The following is a 15,025-nucleotide window of genomic DNA, read 5'->3' on the forward strand; positions in this document are numbered from 1 at the left end:
GTACCTGACATTTACTTACATTGAAGGGCATTTGCCATTTTTCTGATCAGCTGACAATTTTGTTAAGGTCATTTTGAAGGCTAATTCTATCTTTTGTTAATATAGTGTCGCCGATTATTGTATCGTCCCCAAATTTAGAATTTAAGTTGCTTAGGCCAACATTGATATCGTTTATATACATAATAAATAGGACTGGTCCCAACACCGATCCCTTAGGAACATCATTGGTCATAGCAGCCCAGTCTGACTCCACTCCATTTATAACGGCTTGTTGCTTTCTCTCACTCAACCAGCAACCTATCCACCTATGAATATTTCCGTCAATTCCAAGTGACCTTACCTTTGTCATTAATTTATTATACGGCACTTTGTTAGAGACTTCTGGAAATCTAAGTACATTATATCAAGAGACCTGGTACAATCATTCATTTTAAAAATTGTAACATAAAACTCAGTTAAATTTGTTACACATGATCTCCTCATTCTAAAGCCATGCTGGCTGTTCCTAATTACATTATTAATTTCTCGGAACTCAACTATCCTATTTCTAATTAATGATTCTAGGATCTTTCCCCAGACAGAGGTTAGGCTAGTTGGTCTATAATTATCTGGTTGATCTCTACTGCCCTTTTTATATATAGGTATCACGTTAGCCAGTCTCCAGTCTGCTGGAACCTTTCCTTGTTGTAAGGACTTGTTAAAAATAGATGCTAAAGGATTCCATATTTCATCCACCACATTTTTCAATATTTCAGGGTAGAAATTGTCTGGGCCGGGAGTCTTATTACTATTCATTTTATTAAGTTTATCTCTCACTTCATTACAGCTAATATGCCTATTACTTAGTACGTTATGGACTGACATTTGTTGCCATTCGATGGTGTCACTGGCATCTACTGTGAAAACTGAAATGAAGAAATTATTCAAAGTAGAGGCAATTTCCTTATCGTCCGAGATAAGGGCACCCTCGTTGCTGGTAAGTGGACCAATGCAAGCCTTAAGTCGCTTACTCCCGTTAATGTATCAATAAAAACGCTTAGGATCCGTAGAGCTTGTTTCTGCTATATCAGTTTGAAACTGCCATTTACCTGTTCTAATGAGTTTTTTAACTTTTTCTCTACTACTGATTGTTGCCTTGTGACTAATTCACTAGTGTGACTTTTAAGTAAGGTGTGGAGATGGTTTCTTTCTTAAACTGCTTTGCTAATATCTGCATTATACCACGCTGGTTTGTTTCTGCCCTTTTTTTTTTTTTCTAGATATCATACGCATGTACTTGTTTTGAGCGGTCATGAGTACGTGCTTAAATTCTGCCCACATGTCGTTTACATTGTTAATATTATTCTTCCTGTGCGTTCAGTTAGTTTACTCAGGAAGTCCCTTAGGCCGTTAAAATCCGCGTATATATAGTCCGGCATCTTAGTTTTACTTGTACATTCATTATGTGAGAGGTTCATGGGAAATCTTACGAGATTATGATCGCTAGATGCTAGATGTTCACCCACAGTGAGACTTGAGACTATATCTTCATTTGTAGTGATTACAAGATCTAAGATATTGCCCTGTCTTGTAGGTTCTGTGACACACTGAAATACATAGTTATTCTTAGTGGAATCCGTCATCCTTTTGTGATCATTACTTCTACCGGTAACTGTATTACAATTTACAAATGACAGGTTGAAGTCGCCAGTAATCAACGTTTCATCCTCATCGAGAACTTCCCGCAAGGTATTGTATAGTTCCGTGTCCTTCTCTGAAGTAGGAGTGGGGCGACGGTAGACTGTAACAATATTTACATTCTTATATCTTAAATGTGACACAGACCAGTTCAGTGTCATATCCACATAGGGTTACCTCTGTTGGGTTTGTGATTTTTTACGTATATCCCAACACCAGCTCCTGGGTGTCCATTTCCTCTGCATTTATAATGAAATTTATACAAGTAACTAGTATTCAGATAATAAGTCTCTATTACGTATATCAAGATGCATTTCTGTTACGGCTATTGTATGAAAATCTTCGACACTTAGAAGGATTTTAAGTTCATTAAACTTGTTTCTAAGACTACAAGTACCGAATGATAAGATTTTAATCTGCTCTGTGGTTGGCTTTGACTGTAGCGCTAATCCGGATACACCATCTCCCCAGGAACTGAGATTTAGTTTCCCGGGTCAGTGAAGGGATGGAAACGGGGGGAGGGGGGGAGCGAGGCTGAGCAGTTGTGGGATTAGGTGGGGTGAGGTGAGGGTTAGATGAGGCGGGGGTGATGGACGAGGTGGGAGGTCTGTGTGGTCCCCAGGGGGTGCAGATGTTTCTACACCTGCATTCTCATGGATTTTAAAAAATGGCCGTATTTATCAATTTGCTCATCTCTACTATTCCTTTTGCATTTAAGTGTAGACCATCTTGTCTAAAGAGACTTGGCTTTCCAACAAATCTGTCCCAGACTTCACTGAAATATATGATTTCTCTGGTACACATTTCCTTAAGGGCTCCATTAATTTCCACTACTGTTTTTCTGCAGTAAGAGTTGGAACGTAGCCTTGGCAATATACCTTTGAGTAGTGGATGACCGTTGAGTCGGGCCGCACAGGTGGGCAGCTTAGACCTCAGGGGAAGAGATGTTGTCGGTTCACAGGTCAAAACACGACTGATCACAGGTCAAAGCACTATTATACTCGGTTTCACAGAGTCTGACGCACTGATTTTGCCAGCCGAGGACAGGTGGATTTGGTAACACTGCGCGTTTGCACTCGGGCGGTGATTGGTCGATTTCCGTTGTGTTTGAACGTGCTCCAAATTGACATTGTATTCCAACCAAGGCCCTCATTGATTTGTAAGATACCGGATTATACAGATACAAATTAAAGCAATGATATCTTTAGTGAAAAAAATGTGCCTTTTAAATTACTAGAGATAAACCTGAAGGAATGATAACAAAAACTTGTGTCTTGACTTGTGTCCTTCCAACAACGTCCAAGCTTCACATCCGTACGTTAGAGTTGGTATCACAATACTGTCATGAAAAGATACTGAGTTTAATTAGTTGCAGATATATTTTTGATTTTCATAATCTCCTTTAATGATGTATTGTTATCAAGCAATAATATTATATTCGTTTTTTATTTTTTTTACGTGTCCGACTTTGGGCAAAGGCTTCAGGGCCTATTTCTCGGGGGTAGTGGCCTATCCCAATCCCCAGTAGTCCTCCTACACCTCCACATGTCACCACTTTGGCGCTGACACCCACAATCCACATTGAATACATGTTAGGGCTGTCTCGTGCAGGATTGGTGTATTGGTATTAGCAGGGTTACTTTTACAACATGTTGGCGGGTAATCTGGTAGATCAGGAAAGTCTGCATTTATGAAATTCAGATCCTTAAACTGTTCCCTGCCCCAGCCGGGATTCGATCCTGGGTCCATTAGGACTGCAGACGCCTCTCTACTGATTCAGCCATCGCCAGTTATCTGAATAAAACAGGAATATTATTTGTTATAAATAGACCATACATGTTCTTTTGAATAGAACATTATTTTATAATGTTATTAGGAGTGAATATTTTGTCAGAGGAAATAAACTTATTGTAAATTAATATGATTTTTGTTCTATGCCTACCGATGATGAGATACATTTAGAGTTGAAACATTATCAACATTACTGACAAATATATATTAGAAAAAAACAAACTCTCATAATTGATTACGGTGCCCCTTCTGTATTAATTTTCACCGCATTAGAAAACATATCCTATGAATTTTCTTGGAAAAGATAAAAAGATATAAAGCCATTGTGAGCTGTGTGCTGGAATCAGCGCCATGCACATCTCACAGCTATATCACACAAGGTAAACATCCAGGCAGTCGATAATGAATGCATGTAAGTGATACACAAATAAAATATGCAACATCTGAAAGCAGTCATGATTATGAGCTTAACCCGACCACTTTTCGACCACTGGTACCCCCCAATCCCGACCATTTTTCGACCTTTTTTTTTTTTTTGCTTAAACTTTCGCTTTTGGTCAGAAACAATGGTCGGTGGCAAAGAAATTGGTCCCCGGGGTCCCTAATTAGCTTAACCAGGTATGCCTTGGTCCCACCTGGCCCTGTGTTCTCCCTAGGCGGTCTGAGCCTCAAACTTTTTCTATGGTATTATAAGTCTGGGAAACCAATGAAAGTAAGTAGAAATGAATTTATTACAAACATAAAAACATGTGATAAAAGAGTATATTGGATTTTATACCAAAATAGAGCAGAAATAAGCATTGTACCATCGTGCGAAACGAGCAAAATCGGGCAACTTGGTCACGATGAATCGCTAACATTCGAAAATCATGATACATATCATTTTTTTTACTTACATAATACTTCTACAATAACATTATACCATATTACATTTTATTGAACTGTTTTTACGTATTCACAGGCCTTTTGATAACATTTAGCGTAATGTTAGCGCTTATTTACGTAGTGAGTGAACTCGCTGTGACTGTTGTTTCAACTCGTATTGTGCTTTTTCTACTTACATAATACTTTTCTAATATTATTATACACTTTTCAACTTTATAGAACTGTTTTGAGATTATTTCAGGCCTTACGTAAATATATAGCGTAATAATAGCGCATAATAACACACACGGTGAAGTCGCTATGACAACTATTTCAACTTACAACCTATTTTTGTACTTATATAATAATTCTCCACTAACATTGCACATATTTACACTTGATATAATTGATATCACATCATTTCTGAACTTATGATGGAACTGAGCGTCATATTTGCGCGTACTTACACAGGGAGTGTTATCGTGATATCATTTGTTTCATCTTACACTAGTAATCAACTTATAAAATACCTTACTACTAACATTACATCTTCCACTGTATATAATTCCTATCACATACTTACTGACCAGAATGTGGGTGTACTCGTGACATCAATTATGACAACTTACAGTAATGTTCAACTTAGCCTATACGTTTTATTCATGCTAACATTACACCCGTTTCCACTTTATTTCCTTGCTATCACATATTTACTGACCAGATTTACACAGTGGGTGTAGTTTTGATAACAATTCTTTCCACTTACACTAACCACGTCACCATCGTCCCCTTCGACAGGGTGGGGAGGTGAGGGTGGTGGGGGAGGTGGGGGAGGTGGAGAGCGGCGCCTCTCATCACTCGCACTTCTCTTCCCTCTCCCTTTTCCTTTACCCTTTCCCTTCCCTTTCTTTCCTTTCCCCACATCCTGGGGCTGTGGGGAGGAAGTTTGGGAATATTCAGGGGCGAAAGAAGTGCTGGGGAGTGACTCAACCTCCTCTCCCCTAGGCCTACGAGCACCACGTGCTCGTGCTGCCTCTCTCACACCACTTGCCCCTTCACCCCGCACTACCCCCACACCACTCTCACTTTCACCCCGCGCTGCCGCCACAACACTTTCCCTTTCTCCTAGCAATCCCACCACACCACTTGCCACTTCCCCAGACAAAATACTTTCACCATACCTTATGTGTCGTCTCGCCCCACCTTCTGATCCTCGTGGTGATATTTTCTCTTTTCCCAACCACGCGGCGATATCACGTCCTAAGCCGCCGTCATCCTCATTGTCCTCATCCTCGTCCTTATCAGATTCAGGATGGAGAGATAGCTTTGCATGTGGTTGGGGAGCAGGCTGGCCTTCCCTTGCCTTACGGTATGTCACATACCGCGTTTTTCGGGGCGAAGGGACCTCCTCATCACTGCTACTTATTTCTTCCTCTGGCTGGACGTAATCGCGATCCACCACATCATCATCGAGTGGAGAATCACTGTCTCCAGTGAAGGCTTCCAGGACGGATGCGATTTCCTCGTCTGAGAGACCTTTCCGCGCCATGTCTGACCTGGGTCACTGCTAGCAGGTGAGTGACTGAGACAAGGGCGAGCGCGGGTCATGCGGGGTCTAGGATGCTGCCCGCCTGGCGGCAGGTAGGGGAGGCTTGGGTACCCGGGCGAAACGAAAATCTCGTGCGAATTTTGAAAATTGTGGAAATTATGAACCTTGCAATTGCAGGACGTTGAAGTACATCACCGGGATTAGCTGTGACAAAACGTGAGGACGTGGAAGTATGTCCCCGGGACGCCGCGGGTTAAAGGCCAGCCACACTATTGGGCAGAGCCCAACAGGCATTAGTGATAAGCCCGTCATCGAACTCTTTGTGGCAACCTTGATGGACAAACCAGCGCACAGCCAGTGCCTGTAGCTGAGCAAAATCACCAGACACTTTCTGGTGGTTTGGCGTCGGACATGGGCCAACGACCATCCCATCCTCAAAAAGTTACATCTGGCTCTTTAATTAGACTGTTTTTCTGCACTCGTCTTTATTTTTTTTTATTTATTTTTTTTTACAATTGCCACAAAAAATATGCTCTACTGAGCTTCTTTTTTTTCCATTTCGACTGTGTTGTGCATGGTGATACTGCATTCAAGCACTGCAGACAAGCTACTGACTCCTGGCCGACTTTACTGCTTTGACCAACTACTCAGCAGTGTGGACAACATCACAGTCATGCCGACAGACTGTGTCCAATGAGGGCAGAGCCCGCCAGTCACTACACGAGTGTGTGAATGGGGCTTAACAACTTTAATCTGGGGACTGACTAGCGCCAAGCAATATAATTACGTATTCAAATGAGGGAAGAACCCCACGGCTGCCAGTGTTAATTGACGCTAGTTACCCATTTGGTAACTTCCTCATTCAACTGTCTTCATCACTGTCTCTTTCCCAACCTCTGCTCCAAACATTGTGGAGGATGGATTGGTGTTGGTTAGATGTTGCAAATTAAGGCTAGATTATTTGGTTACCTAGTCCCTGTTTAATGTTACAAAACCATGTTTTATGCACCTCATGGACGTAAAAGTAAATTAAGTGGAGCTGCTGGGAAGAATTTTAAGGTAACTGTTTCATAACATATGAATGTTACTGGTTATCTGACCATAGTTTTGCGTTTCTAATGCAGTGCATTTATTCTGAGATGAATGATGTAGGGGGGATATTGCCTGCAGAGAAGTGGGTGATATTTAACCCCTCCATGGCTGCTGGCGTCAAATGACGTTTTACCATAGCGAGGCCACTGGCATCGAATGATGTTTTACTATTGCGTGTCAGCTGGCATCATTCGAGAGCAACTTACAGTATAAAAAAACTGCAAAAAATTTTGGAAAGGGAATGAATGCTTTGAACATCTTGAGAATGATGTACACTACATTACCACACTCCCCATCAAGCAGTTCAGAGCCTGCTGCTATGGTGAGTGGAGATTCTGTTTTTTCACTCGTGGCCATGCCTAAACAAGCACGACTACATCCACATCTCTACCCAGACAGAAAATATCATCTCTGTCCTCCCGTGCGAAACACACACAACCACCCTGTTTGCGATAAAGAATAAATACATGCATAAAAAAAAGCCATGATAAGAGAAAAATACATTTTTGTTTTGGAATCTTAAACTACTTGCTCTGGCTTGCTGTACTGGTTTGGATCATTCAATGCAGTGCAACTTGTAGAAAACTGAAAACTTTCGGGAAGTGAACGAACATCTGGGACATGAGACTGACATTCACTTCACGCTCTAACACACCTGATTCTCATTTGTCAGTTCACCACCTGCTGCCATGAGGAGTGGATGTACGTTTTTTTTTTTTTCACTCATGGCCATACCTAAACGCACAGTTATACCCACTGCCTCGATCCAGACAGAAAATATCATCTTTCTCCTCCCTTGTGAAATACACACAACCACCCTGTTTACGATTATAAATAAACACAGGCATAAAAAAGGCTGGAAAATAGAAGAAATAATAAAATAATTTTTTTTTTATCATCTTTACCCGTTTGCTCAGGTTTGTTGTACTGTTATGAATAATTTTACTAATTCGTTGCCTTTTAATAGCATAACAGGAAAGTTTTCCGTGTTCACGTGATGCTTTCGTGGATGGAAAGGCCTCCCTGCCCCTGCTAATCTTGTGCAAGGTGTAAATGGCAGGTCGTCTCGCATTTCAACCCTCACTGTCCAGCTTGTACACTGAAGGGAAGACGTTTATCTCGTTTAGGTCTCAAAACAGAAACATTTGCCTCCCTTTTCCAACAAACTCCACAACCCACACTACCATAAACACAATAAACACTGAAAAATGCAAGAAACTCATACTCCATATATTTGTTTAAAATTCAAACCTCGCGTATTATGTACTGAAAAACTTCAGAATACACGTATCTAGTTACTTCACACCTTTTCAATACCATTGACGATGTTTTTGGTAAAGAAAATATATATATGCGATATTGCGTCACTGCAGTACCTACGTGTGACCGGTATCAGCTGCCTAAATTTCCGCAATATCCGCGTTCGATTGCAGGCGACAGGATGGGTGTAGGAAGCTGAAATCTGCACTGGAAGGTGCATCAGAACTTGCTCTTCAATGCGGCAACGATAAAAAATCGATTTTCGAAATTTCGAGAAAGAACTGCAGGGTGGGCCTGTGGAGCACAGAAATCTCCATCAGCTAGGTCACAGAGGGGTTAAAGGGTTTTGGCGCCCCTTCGATCCCGGCTCAATCCCTTTCAGCTCTTCAACTGTCCCTCCTTTCCTTCTTCTTCCCTCGTGCTTTCTGTCCCTCCTCTCTATATCCTTCTCTCTTGAGCTACATGGTCATTCTGGCCTAGCGCAGTCTTCCCTCTTCCTATTTCAATATATTATACTGAGATGAAATATAAACCGTAATAAAGAAACAGTTTAGTATTAATTTACTGCCTGTGCATTTTAATAGATATTGTGTCATAGGCATAGTAACCCTACAAACTGATGAAATATAATATCGATATTAGATTCGTTCAAGAAAGCATTGCCAGTTCTCTTCGTTAGAGGTCAACATCTATTATTCTGAGTCCCCAGACTTCCTTTCAGCAGCTTCGAAGATCATGTATGAACGAAATTACCAACTGACATCTGCTCTTCTGTACGTTATGCAGATTGCTAATGCTTATTAGCAGATTTCTAACGCTTGTTACTCAATTATACTTCACGTTCGTTCATTCCCCCATTAGTTCCCAGAGTTCCAGTGCAAGGGATTGTACTGGACGGGTACTAGGCATACCGCCATTCGCCCATCAGTTCATAGTCACGAAGCTCATATAGTCGGATTCCCGCCCGTTTGCGGCTGAGGTGTGGCCAGCACCTGTGGACAATGGTGCCACGTTTCCCCAACTTGCGATGTGAAACGGAAGCTATTTATGTACAAGGCATCACAAATTCGATAAATTCAGATGAATAAAACTTACACTTGTGTATTTTGATGGATGAATCAACAGTAATCTTATTATGCATAAAATATTTATACAGTAACACAGAAACATGGCACACATATTGTACAGTGTTGCTAAAAGATATTGTAGTCACTTTTAATGGTTTTTAGCGTAGTTTTAGGGTGGGTAATAATATCACAGTTATGGATATAAGATAATGAGCCTGAAAAAAGAAGAAATATGCCAATATCCAAAGTAAAAGAAATAATTCATGTAATTCTTGTGAGTGGCAATACTTACACACCCATCTGGCCTAAAATAAATGTCCCAAGAGAGAATGAGGAGATTCAATGTCCCAAGAGAGAGAGAGAGAGAGAGAGAAAGAGAGAGAGAGAGAGAGAGAGAGAGAGAGAGAGAGGCATGCATTGAATGCATTGTCGGCATCACTAAATATAACAAAACCAAATTAACAAATGAAAGCACAATTATAAATAATTTATAAAAGAATCAAAAGTACTCAGGGTGGCTCACATTTCCCGCCAGGAGAGAGAGAGAGAGAGAGAGAGAGGTCTGTCACTGCCTTCTTTGTATTAATTTGTTCCTTTGTACATACTGCACACACTGATATACATTGTTCCTATTGATGCACATATATCTATACACGTAATTTCTCTCTCTCTCTCTCTCTCTCTCTCTCTCTCTCTTCTAATACTGACCACGTGGTAGGTGAATCCAGCCCCCCCTTCCCCTTCCCTCCCTTCTTAATCCCTCCTGGGTGTCTCAGGTCAAATCCCCCTTCACACTTCCCCTCCCCCCTGGACCACCACCCCAACAAACCCACATTCACACTCCCACCCACACCTACACCCACACCCCACTACGTCGGGGTGTATGAATCAGTAACGTAACAAACCTCTCAGCAGACAGTAACTTTGACACTCCATCTACTACTAAATATAACAAAACCAAATTAACAAATGAAAGCTCAATTATAAATAACTTATAAAAGAATCAAAAGTACTCAGGGTGGCTCACATTTCCCGCCAGGAGAGAGAGAGAGAGAGAGAGAGATAACGGTATAGAAAACGTGGCAACACTGTACACAGGTGCGGGCCACACCACAGCCGCAAACGTGCGCGAGTCCTACTATAGTTCCCTTATCCCGAGGTTCCCTTCTTCATTAAATATTGAAAATGTCGAGCTCCGTCCTATACTAAGGACACTGGGCGCAAACGGGTTAAATACTGTAGTATTCTCTATCAACTGTTTCCGACCACTTCTTATTTATTAACCTTCATTTACGTCTAATATGATGAGAGTAGTTGCTTCACCACCACCCAAAAGTTCAGCCAATCACGCTCCACCTGACACAGGCTGTAGGTTCTGAGTGTTTCGTTCATAAAGATACGTGGGCTTATTACAGGGAATTGCCAGATGTCTCCATATACTCCAATAATTTTCTCACTTTCTGCTTGGCCAATTGCACTTTGGGGATTTTACGAAACTGTTTTCCACACTGATCTCTAGTTACGTTATGCTTGTGTTGTCTATGGGCTTGCAGCGTACATCCTGATACGCTGGTGTTAACACGTCCCTCTCTCTGCCAACGTCGTATCCTCGTGTACACCATTACGACCCAGTCCCCTGGGTACAGTGAACTCTCACATTTGGCGAGTAATAGGTGCGAAAAAAAAAAAAAAAAACTCGCCAAACTGGAACTCGCCAAATCTGAACTGAATAACTAATGGGAAAAAAAAATAAATTGGTTCTGGGAATGCAAGACTGGACTGACTTCCTCCTACATTATAACGTTACTGGGTGTAAATCATGTGATAAACACATAACATGATTCAATTTATTTTAGCTAAGAAACAATACAAAACAGAAAAACTCACATAATAAAATAAAATAATGGGCTTTATGTACACGTGGTGTATGGTGCATGGATGCCTTAGTTAGTGGTCTTCCAAGGTCACCCATTCCACATTTCTGTGTTTCATCAGCAATTATGTGTTCTTAAGTCTTCAGCCTAGGTAGGAATCACAATAAAACACAGACAAAATGCTGCACACGTGATGGTGGTTGGCAGAGAAGTGTACTGCACATGATGGTGGCTGGCAGAGAAGTGTAAACAAAGATGTCTTGGAACCAGGGTTGCCAGAGTCTTGTGACCAAAAGTAGCAGAAACAGGCCTCGAAAGTAGCGAATTTCGGTATGAAATAGCCCAACATAATTATATACAGTATATATATATATATATATATATATATATATATATATATATATATATATACATAGAGAGAGAGAGAGAGAGAAAGAGAGAGAGAGAGAGAGAGAGAGACAGAGAGAGAGAGAAATCAAATTTTAGTAGCACAGGGCTTCCAAAAGAGCTCAATTCGCTACTTGTAGCACAATCTGGCTACTTCAAGAGGTTTAAGAAGATGAGACTTGAATTTCACAATACAAACTAAATTTTGTTGAAATTAATTTAGATTAATAAAAAAAAAAAACTTGAAATTAATTGGCATAAAATATATTTTTATTATTTTTATTATAAACAACTCGTCGAATATGAGATTTCTGCCCCCAAATTAGAGTGTTGTGTACAAACCCATCCCATCGTCAAAAGTGAATTCGCCAAATAAAAACTCGCCAAATGTGAGAGTTCACTGTATATAGTGATGATGCACAGTGACATCCCACCAACTCACTGCCACACAAATCTCGCCCCTTTCTGCATGTTGGTTGGTTTAGCAATCCAGCTTCACTCCATTGTTTGCCTCTGTGGGGAGGTAACCTCAGTGTAGGGTATGAAGGATTTGGGCCGAAACAAAGCATTAAGTTCCTTCAGTACCAAACTTTTTCTGCTTGCCACCAGATGATACCACTATTTACGGATTTTGCTTCCCTTACATAAATTTCACAAACCTGTCAATACCATCACAATTATCCCAGCCGAGATACTCCAACTTATCTCAGTAAATACGATACAGCGTTGCTTCTCTCTCTCTCTCTGTATATATATATAGAGAGAGATAGACAGATAGATAAATATAGATATAGATATATGTGTCTGACTTTGGGCAAAGGCTTCAGGACCTATTCCCAAGTCCCAGTAGTCCTCCTAGGGCCCAGTAGTCCTACATCTCCACATGTCACCACTTCGGTGCTGACAACCACCATCCATATTGAATACATGCTAAGGCTGTCTCATACAGCACTGGTGTACTGGGCCAGATACTCAAAACGAGCCTTTAGCCACGGTGCCAAATGATGAACGGCGCCTTTTTGTACGCCAGGTCAAAGGCGTCATTGGAAACACACCCGAGTCCCATACTCAAACAATTTTAAAGGTGTCTTTGGTGTGCCTATCCGTGGAAAGGCAACTTTCCCTCAGAAGGCGCGGTTTGATCCCCAGCCAATCACAGCAGCGTTATAAAAATACTCTGAGGAAGTGTCTGCCAATCGCAAAGCAGCATTTCCTCTCAGCTGACGGATGTAAACAAAACATGATGTGAGGGTGCAATGCAATAGTCCCGACATATATCCATTTTCGTAGTGATATTATGTGGGAATGGTGAATAAACATAAACTGGGATTCAATCGCACTAACTTCAAAGTTTTATGAGGGACCTATAACGCAGTGCACAAAATAAAGATGCTGTCTATTCATGTGTGCACAGTACCTTCACCTTTAAATATTTAGTGCATACATTTAATATATAACTTGTGATTTCATCATTCCTTCGGAATTCGTGAAATTAATTTAAATTAGGATGGGTTCATAAAAGTTAGGTTAATTTAAACTGCGGTTAGGTTAGGCTGGAATAATCTAGGTTAGGTTAATTTAGATGAACGATTAACAACGTAGCATCTTTCTATATTAAATTTAACCTTACCTGACTAACTTAACCTTGATTATCCCAGCACAAGTTAACCCAACCCAAAATTAACCTCAATTATCCAAGGCTAACCTAACCGCAGCCTAAATTAACTTAACTGTAATTGGACCATCCTGATTTTAACTCATTTCATGAATTCCCTAGGGATTCGATGAAATCACTGGTTACACAAATCCCTGGAAACATATATATATACCAAGGTATTTGTCTGGCCAGTATTCCTCTTCTCTAAGCAAGAAAAGTAGTGCTAATTCATTTCGTAGACCTACTGGTGGAACAGCACCAGCTATCCCAGGGAGAGAAATTAGGTTATGATGGGAGAAACACCAGCATTACTGCATTCCAGTTCCAAGCCAAACTTTCCTTGATTTTGTCCGTCTTCTAGCGTATAGGTCCAACTACAACAGCAGGTATGTTTCATCACATGCACATTCTCACAAAGCTATATCTTTCCTGTTATAACTGATTTAGAATAATTAAGTTTAGTTGGTTTAGGCTGAGTTCAGTTGGTAGAGCATAGGAGGAAATCTGAGGGGATAAATTTGTAGGTTTGGACAACAAACCTTACTACGAGTATAACCTACCAGTATCCTAAACTGGCATAACCTATCGTAACCTTGACTATCCAAATCTAACTTACCGTATTCAAGCGTAACTGTGGGGAAACCCGCCATAGATGGATTTTCCACCGTTGCATGTTACTGTAGTGGGCCTTTGCACCTCCAGGTTAGGTGTCATACCCTTAACACTATGAGGATTTCATTTAATGCTCAAGGGATATTATGGGGGAAAGGTGACTGACCAAAGAAAAAAAAAAAACACCTGTGCCTGCCAAACCAAATTTAGACTCCCATAATCTTCATTTTTAACCACATACTTCAAATTACTCAGCAACCAAAGCAACAAGAAACAGAAGGTTATAGCCTATAATGTTACAGGAAATCTGTGCAAATAGTCATTTTATGAAATCACTAGTCAATCTGTGAAATGAATTTTTACACCAGGATGATTTGGGTTAGATTTCAGTTAAAGTCAGGTCAGGTTTGGTTAAATATGGCTAGGTTGGATTAGATTAGATTAATTTAGATTATGCTTTGTGCGGCATACCATAACCTAGTCATAACTTTCATCAAACAAATCTATACTAACCAAACCTTACGTTACTCTAACATTATCTAGCCTAACCTAACCCTTCTTAAATATTGCAATTTAACCTCACCTTACTACAACCCTCATTTATACCAATGTAACTGAGATCAACCCAACCTAAGTTAAATAAAATATTTCACAAACTGACTTAGGTTTTCATAAAATTACATTTTCCACATACTCCCTGGAATATAAAATTTACTTGCAAATAGGCAACCTGACTTCAGATCATTGAATATTAGGGTGAAAACTGAATTTATCCAAATACTATTAACTAAAGTACTGCAATACCTCTAGCTGAAGCTGGTGGGTTAGGCTTATGCTAGGAGTGACTATTCCAAGAGAAATCACACTGAATTGTTAATATACTGCTGAATATAAGTACTTATATACACTGAGCAAACAACTGTAACATTAGACACACGTTGGTGCAGCATGAATTGTGGTTATATGTATTGAAGAAACAGCATTAAACAGCATCTGCCTCTACCGCCGAGTTGACTACATCCACATACCAAACACATTCCCCAGTTTCGTCAATGTTACTAGAATATGATATCTCGCTACCCAGTAACTACTTTTGACGCAAACCATTCCACTCCAAATAAGATAATGTGCCAGTAATTCATCCAAATACGAGCGAGGAGAACCACACACATCATTTACTTGTTCTTGTTGCCGA

This window comes from Coenobita brevimanus, chromosome 33, assembly GCF_032717465.1.
Source record: "Coenobita brevimanus isolate Jiangsu-jjx chromosome 33, ASM3271746v2, whole genome shotgun sequence".
NCBI classification, from domain to species: Eukaryota; Metazoa; Arthropoda; class Malacostraca; order Decapoda; family Coenobitidae; genus Coenobita; species Coenobita brevimanus.